This window comes from Ochotona princeps, chromosome 9 (assembly GCF_030435755.1).
Source record: "Ochotona princeps isolate mOchPri1 chromosome 9, mOchPri1.hap1, whole genome shotgun sequence".
Lineage (NCBI taxonomy): Eukaryota > Metazoa > Chordata > Mammalia > Lagomorpha > Ochotonidae > Ochotona > Ochotona princeps.
The window spans coordinates 28,570,633-28,587,489 of record NC_080840.1 but is presented as its reverse complement, the minus strand read 5'-3'; the positions used below and the strand labels follow the sequence as shown (position 1 = coordinate 28,587,489).

At 36.0% G+C, this 16,857-nt stretch overlaps 1 long non-coding RNA gene across 1 annotated transcript; it reads right to left on the bottom strand.

Moving 5' to 3' along the window:
• Positions 1-317: 317 nt before the first annotated feature.
• On the bottom strand, positions 318-10,938 carry LOC131481087 (uncharacterized). The gene is made up of 3 exons (XR_009246022.1): positions 10,873-10,938; positions 7,055-7,100; positions 318-421 (listed from the first exon to the last, which is right to left on the bottom strand). It is a non-coding gene; the product is annotated as an uncharacterized LOC131481087 (long non-coding RNA).
• Between the last annotated feature and the right edge of the window lie 5,919 nt (positions 10,939-16,857).

Below are 16,857 nucleotides of genomic sequence, written 5' to 3'. Positions count from 1 at the left end.
AAGAACGTCTAGTGAAACATTTTCAGATTCTTCACTGAGCTATCTCTCTTGTAAGATCTGCAGTAAAATCTCATTACTCACTAAGGTTTTTGTTTGACAGAATTCTTCAGGCAATCATTTTCAAGTTTTTGTTCACATTTTCAAAGTAAATGAACAATTATAAAACCCTCGAACAATTTTAGGTCCACATCAGATAATTTTCATTGCTTAAATCACTTCAAAATATGTAATTTATGAGACAATTGACATTTCAAATAGAACTATCACCTCATCCATGTATTGTATTTAATAATATATAAATATAATAGCAGTTTGATACTTACCAATATCCATCAAAATAAATTCATGGAGATCTTCAACAGCATAGAGGCTTGTGGGAAAAGACAATCTAGATGATATCTTGAGATGTTTTCAGAAAGACCTGTGGTAGGAAAGAACAGACAGACTTACATGCGAAGCTGCGGATACAGATTCAGTAAGAATTATTCATGTCTTCTTGGGGCAAGAACCAAAGAGGACAGTTACCACCTGAAGTGTAGGTATAGCCCCTCCCTTTTCTGTCTTACTTCTTTCCTATCTTTAATAATTTTCTTACAAGAATGAGAACATAATATATGTATGTGTATACACATATGTATATATATGTATATATGTGTGTATATATGTATATATGTGTATATATATGATTATATATATATGGATATAGTTTTAAGTAGAGTTTAAACATGGAATGACTATAGGTTGTAAGCATCTGACCCATCCATTGGGGAAGGGAGCACAATTTCAAGTTTCAGAGTACAATATTTACGAGTCCTCCACATCTCTGAACTCTGCAGGTATCATCTGTCATGTCGAGTGACTCAGCCTGTGCTCTTTGGCTACCTGAACTAGGTGAGCTGTGCAGTGTCCCCAGACAAGGTCACAAACTTGAAATTACTGCCCAGTGAAGTGGGATTCTTACTTAATCCTTTCCAGAATAATTATTTCTCAAGTGAAAATGTTTCTCACACTTGGTACTGAACATTTTCTGTTGCACTCAAATTTAGAGATACATAGATAGATAGATAGATAGATAATTAGCATTTTGGCAGTATTTTAAGATTGCTATCAGTGGAGGAATATTATGATCTTGCCACCACTGAGCAAGCCTGCTCAAAGGAATATTATTAAAGCATTAAACATCCTTGCTAATTTGATGGTATGAAATACATTGCTATTAAAAGTTCAACTGTTAGTATGATTGAGTCTTTTGTGTGTCTGTTGTCTATTTGTTTTGTAGCATTTGTGATTACCAGCTTACTTCCTTTGTATGTTTAGTCTGCGGTATGAATTTTTTCATATTGATTTTAACACATTTTCATTATTAAAATATGATCCCTTTACCAAAATTATTTAAAGATATACTTCCCTCTTAGCGATTTGCTTTCAAATTTTGTGTATCATATGATTAACATATAAATTGATATTTAAAGGAGGGACATCTCTACAAATTTCAATCTTATTTACGGTCTAGTTTATCTTTCTATTTATTTGAGCTGGTTTTTATGCCAACAATATTATGCATTTTAATAAAGGCATCACTTATTATATTTTTGATGTTTTCCACAGTAATATCACTACATACTATAATATTTTTTCATGAGAAAATCTAACTGCTGTTTATTATTTGATAGGAAGCCTATCCCTGTCTCCTAGATGATCATTTAAACAAAGATCTTAACATTTATTACCTCACTAATTGCTCAAAAACACCATCATGAATGTATTTTATCCTCGTTTTTACATTAAATATTTTAATATAAAAATGGATAGCAATATGATGAACATTCACATATACACACCATCTATTTAAGAAATAACCTACTATACTCTGAATTTGCATTTTCATATCATTCACATCACTTTCCACTGTTAACTACTACTTTGAATTTGACACTAATCATTCTAATGAAACTTTGTATATATTTTCGACTTGTAAAGTACCACAAGAATATGTATATATGAATATGTTTTTGATGTTTAAGTGTACATACACATGATACCATGTTTCATATATCTATCTAAAGCTTTACTTAGTATGTTCTTACACGTGTCTTGTAGCACATATCTGATTGTCTGACATCTTTAAATATTTTTTGTATAAGAATACTACATTTTGTTTATAATTTCATGCTTAGAAGCTTTCAGGTTACTATAAATCTGAGGTATCACAAGAACATATATACAGTTTTTACATTTGTGTCTGTATGTGTGGTAGGAATTTTTTCTGTATTTCTAAGTTTTCCAGTTTGCACATGTTCAAAATTACTTGCTATTTAAATTTTTTGATTTAACTAACGTTAATTATTTCCTAATTAACAGGATGTGAGTTCTCGTTTCTCTGTTAGTATGCCACTACTTGGTACTCTCAGAATTTAAGTTTACCAACATGATGAATACCACACATTTAAAAAGCATAAAACCCCAATTTCTACCTTTTAAAAAGTTTATCAGTCACCGTTCTCTTCAATGGCATTAATTTTTCTATGAGATTTTTTCATCATATACTTTCCTTCATTTTAAATCAGGTTTTTTTATTGACTTCTAGTAATATTATCAAGTTAAAAATCCCATTCTAAGGGACAGATACTTGAGGCCACTGCTTGGAGCTCGATATCTAACACTGAAGTGCTTGGCTTTGAGTGTCAGCTCTGCTCTCCAGTTCAGCCTTCTACTGGTGCGCAGAGTGAGGATCAACAGAAAAATGGCTCAAGGATCTTCGTCACTGCCAATCAAAAAGGAGATCTGACTTGAGTTCTTGGATATGGTTTTTTTGGTTTTTTTTTGTGCAATTTTTTTATTATTATTAATTTCATTGCATAATGTGACACATTTGTTTTTAAGGGTTGGATATGGTTTTGACCTTGGTTGTGAAGGCGGGGAGTAAGGCAGCACATGGGATATCTGTATTTTAAATCCCCTTTTGACTGTCTATACTGTAAATAGTCTGGAATTTTCTTTCAACATGCAGTGATTTTGAACGTTGAGAAGAGAAAATTATAGCCTCTCTTTGAGATTTCTGGTTGTGGTTTCTAGACTTCCTACCATTATCTACGCCTACAATACTGTGATACACTTAGACAGTAGAATGTTGGACTTGTATCTGTTGCTGATGGACTTTACTATTGTAATAATATGGGGGGAAACATTGGAGGGGAATGGAAGTGGAGAGCGGGAATCCCTGTGCCTATGGAACTATATCATGAAAAATAAAACAACACGAAAGAAACTTTTGGCCAATAAGTCCTATAAATATTAATAATTATTTTGTTTTAGGCATCTAAATTGGTTTATGTAGTAACATTTTGGTTTTCTAAAATTCACATGGTGGTATCAAGAGATAAAATACAATTTTTATATCAACTAATTTTTGGAACATGGATTAATAAATAATCCATGGAATTTGCATGTTAGTTGCTAGATATGAAATATTAATTTGTGGCTCTGCTTCTTGTCTTCATCTTCTGTTCCATTGGCATTATTGTCTAGCCTTGTTAAAAAAAATAAAATACACAAGCACACTGAAAGATTTATTTGGCTTTGTAGTAAGTCATTTGATTGTCAGTTTTTCATTTCCAAAAACTTGTGGTTTTCTTGGTCTTCTGTACTTCCTTGGAAATTTGGACATTCAGCTTTTCTGTTTTTATGATTTTTATTTATTTTTATTAAAAAATTTGCATAGAGAAGGAGAGACAGAGAAAAAGATCTTCTATCTACTGGGTCACTCTCCAAGTGGCTGCAATGGCCGGAGATGACCCTATTCAAAGCCAGAAGCCAGGAGCTTCTTCTGGTTCTTCCGAATGAGTGCAAGGTCTCAAGGCTTTGGGCCGTCTTCTACTACTTTCCCAGGGCACAAACAGGGATCTGGATGGGAAGCGGAGCAGCTGGGATATGAACTGGTGCCCATATGGCATCCTGGCACATGCAAGGCTAAGATTTAGCCACTAGGCTACTGCACTGAGCCCAGATTCAGCTTTTTCTATGTCCATGAAAAATATGAGTTTAAATTTTAAACATATTCTCATTGCTTTTGTGGATTAATTCACAGCAATAATTAACACACCTTTGATATTGATTTTTCTCATGCATGAAACATTTACATCTTTCAGTGACGTTTCCTATTTTCTCCATACATTTCTGTCTTATCTTTAGTTACAGCTGCTATTAAGTTCCTTGTATTACATTTATTCTTCTCACAAACATAAATTGGACATTAATTATATGCCAAACATGGTTCTTTTGGACAAGTCAGTAAAAAGAATCATAACTTCTATCCCAAGGATACAATAATGAGGTAGATAAATAAATGATAGGAACTCTGCTCCAATGTGTCTGATCATGACATAGACTGGTTGTAAACTCTGGACAACCGTTAGCCTAACTGATCTATGCAGAGGTTCTAAACAGAGAAGCAAGGCATATGGCTTCTGAAGGTGACTCCAAAGTTGAAAAAGGGATTGCCATATACCTGATTTCATATCTTCAGTTTGTGGTAAGTGAAACAGGCTCTGGCAAAACTAGGACTGAATATATACAGCTGGAGGAACCAGGCAACAGAACACAATCACAGCTGATGGAAAGGAAAGCGGAGGAAAGTGGAAAGGAATGAGAGATGAGACAAATTCATGAGTAAGCCACTTTCTGATCTTGAGCCACTTAAACACAAGGTACACTGCAAGCAGCCTGATAACTGGATTTAAAAAATAAAAAGGAAATTGAAAGGAGGTTGGAGTTGCTGTCAGAGGTTGGATTTGTGGTTTTACCAAGAAAATTGTCTATTGAAACTGAATGGTAAGGACTGTTGACAGAAATACAACAGAATGTAGAGCCTTCACAAATTATCATTCCTAATGTCCAGAGCTTAAAAAGTCTTGGTTTTTGAAGAAACCATTTTTTGCAAGAGAAAATAAAATTAATGTAGATTCAATCCAAAATATTTAAATTATTTCAATTAACTGACAAACTCCTTAAGCAATCATTGTAAGTATATTCAGTAAGGTAAAAAGAAGTATGCTCAAATGAAAAAGTAGGAAATCCCAATAGAGAAGCTTTTAAGAACCAAGTAGAAATTCTAGATGAAGCACCTGAAATAAAAAACCTGGAATAAAAAAATTAACTAGATGATTGTAACTATGTAACAGAGTAAACAGAATGCTGAATCTCTGAATATGGGTATGTCAATAGACATGATCTATTTCAATATGCAAAGAGCAATCATTCTTTTAAAAAATTCAACACAATATCAGTGGGAAAAATGTCAAAATTTTTATTTGAAAATGGAGTCCAAAAGCATATGGAGAAGGACAGTAAGGCTAGGAAAATAGTTGAATAAATAATGATCAAAATCTTCCTACATTTTAGGAAAGCTATATATTTACAGACTCAGGAAGCTTGGTGGATTAAAAGTAATTATCTCAGTGAAACAAAAACTCTGAAAATCAACAACAAGGATCAATCTTAAAAATATTAGGGGTGTTGGGCCCGGCGGCGTGGCCTAGCAGCTAAAGTCCTCGCCTTGAATGCACTGGGATTCCATATGGAGGCCGGTTCTAATCCTGGCAGCTCCACTTCCCATCCAGCTCCCTGCTTGTGGCCTGGGAAAGCAGTTGAGGACGGCCCAAAGGCTTGGGACCCTGCACCTGTGTGGGAGACCTGGAAGAAGTTCCTGGATCCTGGCTTTGGATCAGCATAGCACTGGCCGTTGTGGTCACTTGGGGAGTGAATCATCGGATGGAAGATCTTTCTCTCTGTCTCTCCTCCTCTCTGTATATCTAACTTTCCAATAAAAATAAAATCTGGCACCAGCTCTAGAGGTTATGGGCATTTGAGGAATCAACTAGTGGATGGAAGAGGCTCGCTCTCTCTTTCAGAGAACTCTTTACAAATGTATATTATTTCAAAGCACAGAAGTAGACAAGATATTTCAGGAAGAAACAGTAGAATGTTGGGTAAATCAAAATCCAAGGCAGGTAAAGTGACAGCATCAAAATAAAGAATAATTCCATTAGGGCAGCAAAGCAAGACAATGAATGAGATTTACTTTAGAATATACTTTAAATAAGGAAAGATAAAACAGAATAAGGATTGAAGAAGCAGAAATAAATACAAATGGGAAATAAATAGGAAAATAATAGGTTAGCAGAGGACAGAAAATAAGATAGCTATACAAAATACACTGCCAAAATGACCACTTAGACATTTGGAATTTGGTCTCTTGATTTATACAACAATTAAGTTCAGATGGTTAAAAGATTTAAGTGAAAAAGAACAGGAGTGGATAGTTTCTCACCTATTAGGACCCCTACATGTTATTACAGAGTATTCAGGTCCCTGAGTCTGGCTCCTGACTCCAGCTCCAGCTCGTGTAGACTCTAGGGGGCGGGGATGTGCTATCAAGTGGTCAGGTTCCTGTCATCCAATGGGAACTCTGGATTGTGTTCGGCATTCCCGGTCATCCCTCTCCTCCCCACCTAACTCACCCTTGGCCATTGTGCTACTTGAGGAGTGAGTCCGTGGGTTGGTGTTCTGTCTTTATCCTTCTCAAATGAAAAAATAGTAAAAAAAAAAAATAAATAAAAAAATAGTAAAATTAAAAGCAGGCATTAAAAATAATCTTAGAACAGGAAAGACTTTTTAGACAAAAACACAAAGGAAAGCCAAATGTATTAAGAACAAAGTCGAAGGGAAAAAGGGAACAAAGAAAAGTGACACATGCAGAGAGTTCCCCTTTCATCATCTATAAAGAGTCTCATAAATCAGCTTGGAAAAGGCCAACATTCCAAAATGAAAACAAGCAAGCTGGGCCTATGCCTGTAACTAATGAGAAGAAAAGTATGATAGTTACATTGATCTACATGGCAAAAGTTAAATATGTCACTAGTTGTAACTTTGGCATAATTCTTAACTTCTCCTTACATTTCACATGTCACAGAAAATACTATGGAAGAGCAAGGCAAAACAGATACCAAACCAGTGACCATTAGGGAGGAATATTGAGGTTGATGGTTTTCTTGACCTGAATTTCCATTTGGATATTAGTATCTCAATCTGCATTCCCGGATCTAAGAAAAAAAAAAAAAACACCTGGTGAGATGAGTCCCTATTATGAGAATGAAAAAAACCCATGTGAATTGTCATATAGATAAACATTAAATAGACCTGTGTGTATTGGACACCCTCTGGCTACATGATAAAATCCCCGTTAAATCAGCTATTGAGTGGGTGTTGTCAAGGTTAAGCTGTAATTGTGATGTTTTATATCCCATATGTATCAGTTTGATGCTATTCCTCCACTTCTGCTCTAGCTTCCTGCTAATAGGAAAGCAGTAGGTTATGGCCAAAGCACTTGCCATTTGTATGGGAAACTCTGATGGAGTTCCAGGCTCCTGGCTTTTACCTGCCTCACCTTTGGCTATTGTGGGAATTTGGGGAGTGAGCCAGCAGATGCAAATTTTCTCTCTCTCTCTCTCTTCCAAATAAGTATACATCTCTTAAAAATAAAATCTATTGAGTTCTGTAGAAATTATAGTGTTTTTTGGCCTGTCTATGCTTTGAGAAAAAAAGCTCTCAAGAGCAAAGAACTGTATGTATTGAAACAGGTATGATCCAGAGTCATTTGGGAGACAGCTCTCACATTGGGATGTCAAATTAGGGTGTATTGCTTAGCTGCATTTTGATTTACGTTGAATCATCTTTTGCCTGGATTGAAAACTGTTGTGGAATCATAATGCAGAATATAAAGTAGCTTGACATGAGCTATGATGGCCTTAAGATTCCTTTTGTTAGAAGGATAGGTACAGAGAATTCAAAATCTTTGTTTAGGTTTTATTTAACTCACATCTCCACTGAATTTGCTGAACAATTGAGATCCAGCCACTCTTTTTCCTCGGTAATTTTACTCAACTGCGAAATTTTCAACTCTGTCTTGTCACTCAGTCTTTTTAGTTTAAATTCCATCAGCAGTTAAGCTTTCCAACCCTGAATGATTCTGAAGTTTTGAACTCTCTTTCATTTCTGCTTGTAAGCTAATTCTTCCCTGAACTTACTTCTTCTCTGTAATACTTTGAAATGCAGCTAATAATAGATATGCCAGGGATATGAAACATTCTAACTCTAACTAGAAACGAACTACAGGTGCACAGTAGTTCCTTGTAAGTCAGTGTAAGTAATGGTTTTTAATAAAGTTTTTGTTGCATTCTCAGCCTGAGTAGCAGTTCACTCATTGCATGCTATCTATGCGAAGCTCTCTTAATTTTGGATTCTGCCGAGACAATAACTCATTTCTTTCTATTTAGAGTAAGAAATACTAGAATCTTTAAACTCAACGCTAAAATCCTCAGCAGATTGTTAAAAATATTTAATAAAATAATGCAATTACTCTTTCTAACGTGAAAAATACTTCCTTCATTCTTCAATCATCCCACGTGAATCAGAACTTATCAGTAAGAAAATTAGATAATGAGTAATAAAAAAGAAGAAAACAAAGCAAAAACCCTCACTTATCAATATTATTGTTATTTCTAATAGTTGGAATCACAGCTAGTCATAAAATCAGACAAAAGACAAGAGCTACTTTGACAGTAAAGTAGTAAAGAATATAATGAATATAGTATTACAGGAGAGAAGCACAAGAAGGAGATAAAGGAAGAGGTGGGAGACATGGGAGGAAAGGTTGTAGGGGAGGCGAAGGGAAGGAAAAAGAGACATCAGGTAGCTATGACACAGAAATGCATTGGCTTTCTCCACCACCAAATGGTCATGGGTTCAAACCCCAGCTGCTTCTCTTCTGAATCAGCTTTCTGCTAGCACCTGGAAAAGAATTCAAAGATGGTCCAAGTGCTTGGGCCCCTGCACCCACGGAGGAAACCCAGAATAAGTTCCTGGCTCTGGACTTCAATCTGGCCCAGCCCTGGCCATGGAAACCATGTGGAGAGTGAGCCAGCCCATGGAAGCTTATTCTCTCTCTCCCCTACTCTCTTTGTAACTCTGCCTGTCAAATGGATAAAATTTTTAAAAATCTTAAAAATAATAATAAAGACATAATACTGACATTTATATACATAAAACAAGAAATAAATGGCTTCACAATTCTGGAGGCAAAATGACTGAGACCACAGTGTTGGTGGCTTGGCTCCTTTCGGGACAGTAAGGAAGAATGTGTCCACTCCCCTCTGCTGGCTTCTGGTGTTTGGGGCATGGCTGTAGATTTCTTTGACTTGTAAAATTATTACCCCAACTGCCTTCATTTTGACATAAGAGTTTTGCTGTGTGGGTTTGCCACTAAACTTCCCCCTCACATTTTGTAGTATTGGGGTTAGGATCTCCACATACAAAATAGGGAGAAAGACAATTCAATTCATATCACAGAATAACATCTAAATCAAGAATATTCTCGCTAAGACTTTCCTTAAGCTATGTATTTACATAGTTGGCAGTAGCTTCTATTGATCTTTCCATGAGTGAGATCAAGACTCTTATACTAGAAGTCAAATTTGTATCCCTTACTCTTTGTAGAATATGGTTATTCTTAAGTTAAAGTGCAGCACACAGTTGTATTGGAGTATCCTTGGCATAAGGGTTAAGCCACTGCTCTGAATGCACAAAACCCACACTGGGAGTCCGTTTCCTTTCACTGCTGATTTAGCTTCTTACTAATGCACCTAGGTAGGCCCAAATACTTGAATCCCTGCCAGTCACGTGGGAGACTTGGATGGAGTTCTCTCCTGGCTGCAGCCAGGTTGTCGTAGTTGCTGTGGACATTTGAGGAGTGAGTCACTGAGCGTAAGCTTCCTTAGTTTCTCTCTCTACCACCCTCTTTCTGTGTCACTTTCACTTTCCAGTAAATAATCTTTTTTTTTTCTGATAAATACTGATTTTGGTTTGTCTCACTAAGTTCCACATATTCGCTATCATCTGTCTATGACAGAAGAAAGATAATCACACGAGCAGAACACACTTTTGAGAAGGTTGCCTGGAGGCGTTGTGGTGCAGTGAGTTAATACCACTTGGTGCACCTGCATCCAACATTGGCATGCCTGGTTCAAGTCCCAACCACTTTGTTTCTGATCCGGTATCCTATGCTAGGGAGTCAGAAGGTAATGCTTTCAGGAAGTGGGTCCCTGCAACTGAAGTCAAATTTTAGATGCACTGCTTAGCTCCTCACCTAGGCCTGGCTTAACCCTGGCTGCCACAGATAGGAATTAGCAGATGAAGAAGATCTGTGTTCCCAATCTCGTCATTATGTCAATTAAACAAACAAACAAATAAATAATAAATAAAACCAAAAAATTTTCCTTGGAAAGACTTCTTCTCTGTTTCGCTTATATAAAATCATGGTGTCATCTAAGCCTTCCACTGTGAAATTATTTCACATTGTTAAGAAATCTTAGGCTTAGATAAATATTAAAAGAATAAGAATCATAAAAAGTCATTGAAGCATTCATTTAATTAAAATCGATAGCTTCATCATTTCCAGGGCTTATTGATATTTTGTATTTACTTGACAAAGATGAACCTTCCGTATTATTTACAACGTGGTGAACCGTAAACCTGTAGCTTTGCTGAAGAGAAATTAATGCACGTTTAAGTCCCAGATATTGCTAAAGGAACTATACTTGTAATCAGATTGTGTTACTGAAACTGTTGAAGTGTTTCCAGAGAGAAATAATGGTTGTGGATAAAAAGTTAAGAGATAGGGGTTGCTTTGTTTGCTTTTGCTGTAAAGCACACACTTGACTTTGTTTACTCTCACATGTCACGATGAGAAAAACAGGGTTGGCCTGGAGCCAAGTATCTGAACAATCAAAATTTAACATCAGTTCCCCTTTTGCTCACCTTTCTGTTGTTTCTTCTTTAGAACACCTTCTATCCCAGGGGAGCAGTAAGCAAATATTGTCATCTTGTTTCTTGCTGTAACTGCATAGGGGGAAGCGCATTATAAACATGCAGAGAGCATACCTGAGCAATGAATGAATGAGGGAGAAGACATCAGTATACTTGGAAGTCTAGTCAGTACTATCTCCCTCTTTAAGACTGCAAACCCCAAATTAATTCTAATTTCCTTATGTATTGATTTCTATAAGTGTTTCCAATTCATGCAGTTGTTAAAATGTAAAATTATAATTATAATAATCAATGGTATAAAGCAGAAATGATTGGTCATCACAAAGTTGTTTGCTTTTAGGAAAAATGACTATTTGTAGCATTTGGGCTACAATGGCAAAAAAAAAAAAAAAAAAAAAAAAAGAAATTACACCATAATCAGATTCGATTTTTGGCTAGTTTTCCAAGTAGTAAATCTAGTCCAGAGAAGAGTGACCAAGTGTATAGCAGACATACACACATGAATGCCTTGACTGATGATTAGAGATAAGAATTCAAACACCAGGATGGTATCTTACATAGAAATCCTGGGTCTTGTCATAACGCTTTGGAAAGGGGATTTTTAGCTCATCATTACAAAAGTAGAGACCATAGAAATGATCTTTAAAAGTGTTCCAAACATAAAGGAACAATAAGAAAATGAAAATGCTAAATATTGATATGACCAGGAGATACTGTGTATGTGTGTTGAAATATCACACTATACCCCATAAATATATGAAGTCACTACATGCTAATAAACATTTTTTAATTATTTTAAAAAAATAAGAAACACTTCTTCATTTTCTGATATTATATAAGCAGTTCACATAAATGAAGTGAGGTTTTGAGGAAAGAAAATGATCATAGAGAAGTATTTTCCTCTTTCAGTCATCAACAGTTGGACAGTTTCCTATCATTCTGGGAAAAGGCAACAGGATGTAGTGTTGCAATGTGACAAAGCAGATTTTTTAGAAAGTTAAGTATGTCAGAAATCGATTTTCGAATTTAGTTGAAACACAATATATTATTGATCCTATTTATTTGAGTCTCTAGAAATTAACTGTTTATTAGCAAGAAAATATTTAAATGAGACCTTGCAGTCATGCACACAGAAATACCTGGTCATGAGCTTAATTCCCACTGATCTTCAATATTAAAAAAAAAAAAAACACTTTTGCCAAATATTTTAACAAGCATCTATCTGTATTATGAAAATCTAAAGGCACCCCCTGGACTGGATTAAATTTAGGCTATATTTTCTACAACTGCCAAATACATGATTACAGGTCACATTCTTCTATCCAGACATCTCGGTAGGGAATTTTCAAAGGAACTTGTTCCAAGGACATGAGTATTTGGGTCTTTCCTGCAAGAAGTTCATCATATTAAACTACAGAAGAAATATAATAAGGACAATATAATTTAAAAATTTGACAAATTGTCAACATTATCAAGAATACTTTAAAGGTCTTAGTGTGTAAGCACTACATAAATCAAATATTTAAACAAAGTTCCCAATCCCTCCCCAGCAATTCATAGTCTAAGATACAGCACTTAAAAATAACACTGAGAAATAGACAGACAAACTAATTAAAAACCTGGAAAAAATTTAATGATCACTAACGCAAATGAAACTGCGTGGTGATCAATAAAACTCCCTAAGTGGACAAGTCTAAACTAGAAACCTAGCTTCCTGGTTTTCAGTGTAGTCCACTGTCCACTTGATTAACAGCCCAGATTTCTTAACTGCTGGCTCTTACGGGAGCTTGAGCGGCAGGAGGAAATCTCCATCAGTTTTCTAATTAGACAGTGCATGGCTAGAATTCCAGTTTCTTCACTTTTTCATTTTGAACCTTAGTTTCTTCACTGGTCAAACTTTTCTCTGAACAGAGATAAATATGTAGCACTGAAGAGTCTACTATCCAACAGAACTGCCCAGCAGCCCTTCTTTTTCCATTGCTAGGGATCTGAGTGTCTAAGTCGGATATCTCATTGATTCAATCCAGGCAGTCTTACAGCAAGGCAGAATGCAGGCTGGTTAAATGTAAAAACTGAGTACCACTAGTAACAACTGTCTTGTGAGAGTTTCAGAAAGTTTCCAAAACTCAAAGCCATTATTATAATGGAACACCTAAACATAAGATTATTTCAAAACACCCATGAAAAGCAGAATTAAATGTTTATCTTACTGCAAAATTTTGACATGCATATGTAGTTCTAAAGATTTTTTTTAATTTGAAAAAGAGTTACACACACAGGCACACTCATTCTCTATTCATTGGTTTGCTTTCCAAATGACTGCAATAACCAAGACTGGGCCAGGCTGGAGTCTAGAAACCAGGAGGTTCTTCCAGGTCTCCTGCAAGGATTCAAAGGTTCATGTATTTGGGAAATTCCCTGCCACTTTCCCAGGTGTGTGAACAGGAATTTGGATTGGAAGTGGATCAGCCAAGACTTGAACTCATGCTCATGTTGGTCACTAGTGTCACAGGCAGCAGTCACAATGCCTGTCCCAGTTTTTTTAGGTAATTTCCACAAGCTTTCTGAAATATCTTTATACATTAAACTTATTTATACTTATTTATAGACATGTATATAATTCTTATTTGTTAAGAAACTGAGGATAGATGAGTGTGGGAAATATGCACACAAGTCACTTGTAACTACTTACATCTACTCACATTTGGTTATATTTGTCTGTAGTTGGTTTTCTTCCAAAGTCATAGCATTCCACATAAAGATGTTTTTTTGTTTGTTTGTTTTGTCTGTTGAATACAATTTTGGAACTTATGTGTTATCTTCTACTTTAACCAAAAAACTGAAAAGAGAAAAGCTATTCAGATGAAAATAAGTGGAAATATTTTAGCTAGCACATAAGTAACTTTAAAGGTTCTTAATTTACTATTGCTTGTTGTCACTGTGAGTGCTTTGGAGAGAACACACACTGTAGCTCAGTATTTATGTGAGTATTTCCCCATCTGCATATTAAAATCATAATCAGAGTTTGCAAATGTGCATCCTATAATTAGATTGGGCCTACAGGTCTATTTTCTTTAAGAAGCAAAGTACTTCTTTTAATTGCATATAAATACCCTTAACAGGGACATGTTCTCTTCACGTCTCTAGAATCCTCAAAAATCCTTATGTATTATGTCTACATACTTCATTAAAAAAATCCTATTGCATTGTGCCTGAAAACATTTATTGCAGTATCCTGTTATTAATCTTTGTTTTAGAGAAAGACAATAATAGAAATTACCCATTAAGAACGAGAAGGGTGGAAAGAAACCATTTTATTTTACATAAATTAATTATTGTGTAGTTTATGAAATACAGAGGGAGGAAGACATCTGTTGAAATAGAAAGTACAATAAAAACACAGACCTCTTCCAACCAGAATTTTGACAGAGAGCACCACCCAGCACTATGAAAAGTTCCTCCGTTAGTAGTTGAGATTGCATTTGGTTGTAAAGGAAATCCAAATACATTACTAAACTAAACAGGTGTTGTCCGCCTTCACAGAGTATGCAGATCCAAAGCATATAGACTTTGATCTTATGACTACAAGATGGACTTTTGTGGGATTGGTACAGTGCCTTATCACGCTACCCCACCACCTGCAGTGCTGTCATCCCATATTGACCCTGGGTCATGTGCAGGCTGCTCCATCCACTGCTGATATAGATCTCTGCTTATCACCTTACAAAGCAGCAGAGGATGGCAAACATCCTTGGGACACTGCACGCTCACAGGTGATCTGGAAGAGGCTCCAGGCTCTAGGCTTCAGATCTGCTCGACTCTGCCACTGCAGCCATTTAGGCAGTGAACCAGCAGAGGGAAGATCATTCTCTGCCTTTTCTTCTCTCTGTAAATTTGGGTTTCAAATCAAAATAAATACATCTTTAAATATATAGACTTTTTTTTTAGCTAAGCATTATGTTCCATTCCAGCTAACAAGTAAGTGACCAAGAAGAGAAGATGCTGGCTTTTGAAAACACCTAAGTTTCCCAAGAGGACTTTTTCAGTAGACATTTTACTGGTCTGAACTGCATCACAATCATACCCAATTCATAAAATTAGGTACTTGGAATTAAAATCTTGAAAAAATTAGGGCCTGTTGCCACAAGAATATGTGGCAAAAGATTCTGAGTAACTTCAATAGGTAGCAATGATATAGCCCAATTTACATGCCAAGCACTTTACAAACGCTAATTCATGTAATGCAACTATGTTCTGGCCACTGTTCTGGCCAACTATGTAGAGGCCACTGTGAGTACAACCAAAACATACAAACATTTATTAAGATGAAAAAGCACCTAGCTAAGAAGTGGTAGTGCCAATATTTGAACACAGCAACTCTGTTTCTGGCACCATGATAATGCTACAGTGTGCATGTCGCGGCCAGCTGAGCCGGTGACACGGGGAAGGTCTGGGGATCAAGAACCTACACTGAGACCAGGGATAGTGGAAGTCTCTCTCAAGCCTCCCTTTATTACTCCTTATATACTCTTTTTCCCCAAGCCCTTTAACAGAACAATAGGATGCCAATGAGTCTGATTAGACCAGGTGCTTTTAGCAGAAAGCCCATTTCCTGTAGAGCTCAGTTTAAGGAGTGCTAATCAACTCCTCAGCCCACAACATGTGTATATTACACATCTAGGAAAGTAAGGGGTTTGGAACCGACATGTACCAAAGGTGTGGAACTGATGCTGCTGATCAAAGCGGAAGATGTGACTACATAATTTGGGAGAATGAAAATCCCTACTACCTATTCACATGTTCTGACCCTCTTCTTCAGCCCATAACACACACCAATGAAAGGCGAAGACTCATCTTGCAAGAATGTTTGATTAGTTAGGATATTTTCTTTGTTCAGTAATAACAAAATGTAACAGAAATTGTAATCAATAATAAGAAAGCTCATTGGCTCATAACAGGAAGCCCCCAAGCATAGCATATACTAAGCCTAGCAGGATGAGCCCTCTTCACCTCTTGAATGCAATTCTCTTTGTTATGTATGCCTATGTGAGTTAGCTGTATTTTAAAGGTAGCTTTTATCATGGTAAAAAAATGGAAGACAAAGCAAATGATGTAAAACTCTTTCTTGGGGGCTGGGGGCTCCTTAGAGAAAGAAAAACAGACTTCATATAATTCTTCCTTAAGAACAATAAAGAACTTTGTCCAACATTTTCCCAAAGAAATTCTCCCTTTGTACAGAATTTTGGGTGCCCTGCACATTCTAAAGTAATAAGCAATAAGTAGGAAGAGATTACATTGCAGAGTTTGAATGAACTAAATATCACTTTTAACACAGATGAAGGGATCTGTAATCTCAAATATTGTGTGAGCAAAGGATAGTTATTCAGACGAAACAAGGCTTCTGTCAGGTAGAATGGAGAAAACCTGTTGGTGTTAGGTTGAAATTAATGTTGAATTGTATGTATTCATAAAATTCCAAAAGAGGAAGTTAATGAAAAAGTAAGGAATCTCTAGGGTTTTCTGACTGATTCAAATCAGCAGTGGTGAAGACAATAAAATTGCGTCTTCAAATATCCCAGAAGAAAAAGCATTTTAAAAATCAGAATTGTATTTCCAACTAAACTATCAATCAATGATAATAAAATATATTTTCACATGCATTTGAAGATATAAGAGTATTAATCCATTTCATTTTTCTCATATTTCAATTCATGCTTCTAGTGTTATTTCAGGATCTATTTCAGAAAAAATGAGAGTGAATGAACTGAGAGAAGATTAGAATGTAAAACAGGGAAAAAATAACTGAGGAGGCAGGTGAAAACAATTTTCTGTAACTTCGGAGCAGCAATGAAAGCCATAATTTCATCAGGTAGGCCAAGGGCTCCAAGGGGAGGCTCCTCAAAGGCAATAATAGACTGGCACCCAAGGCACAGCCAGAGTGAAGAGGAACTTGTACAGTATTAGTGACACAGCGCC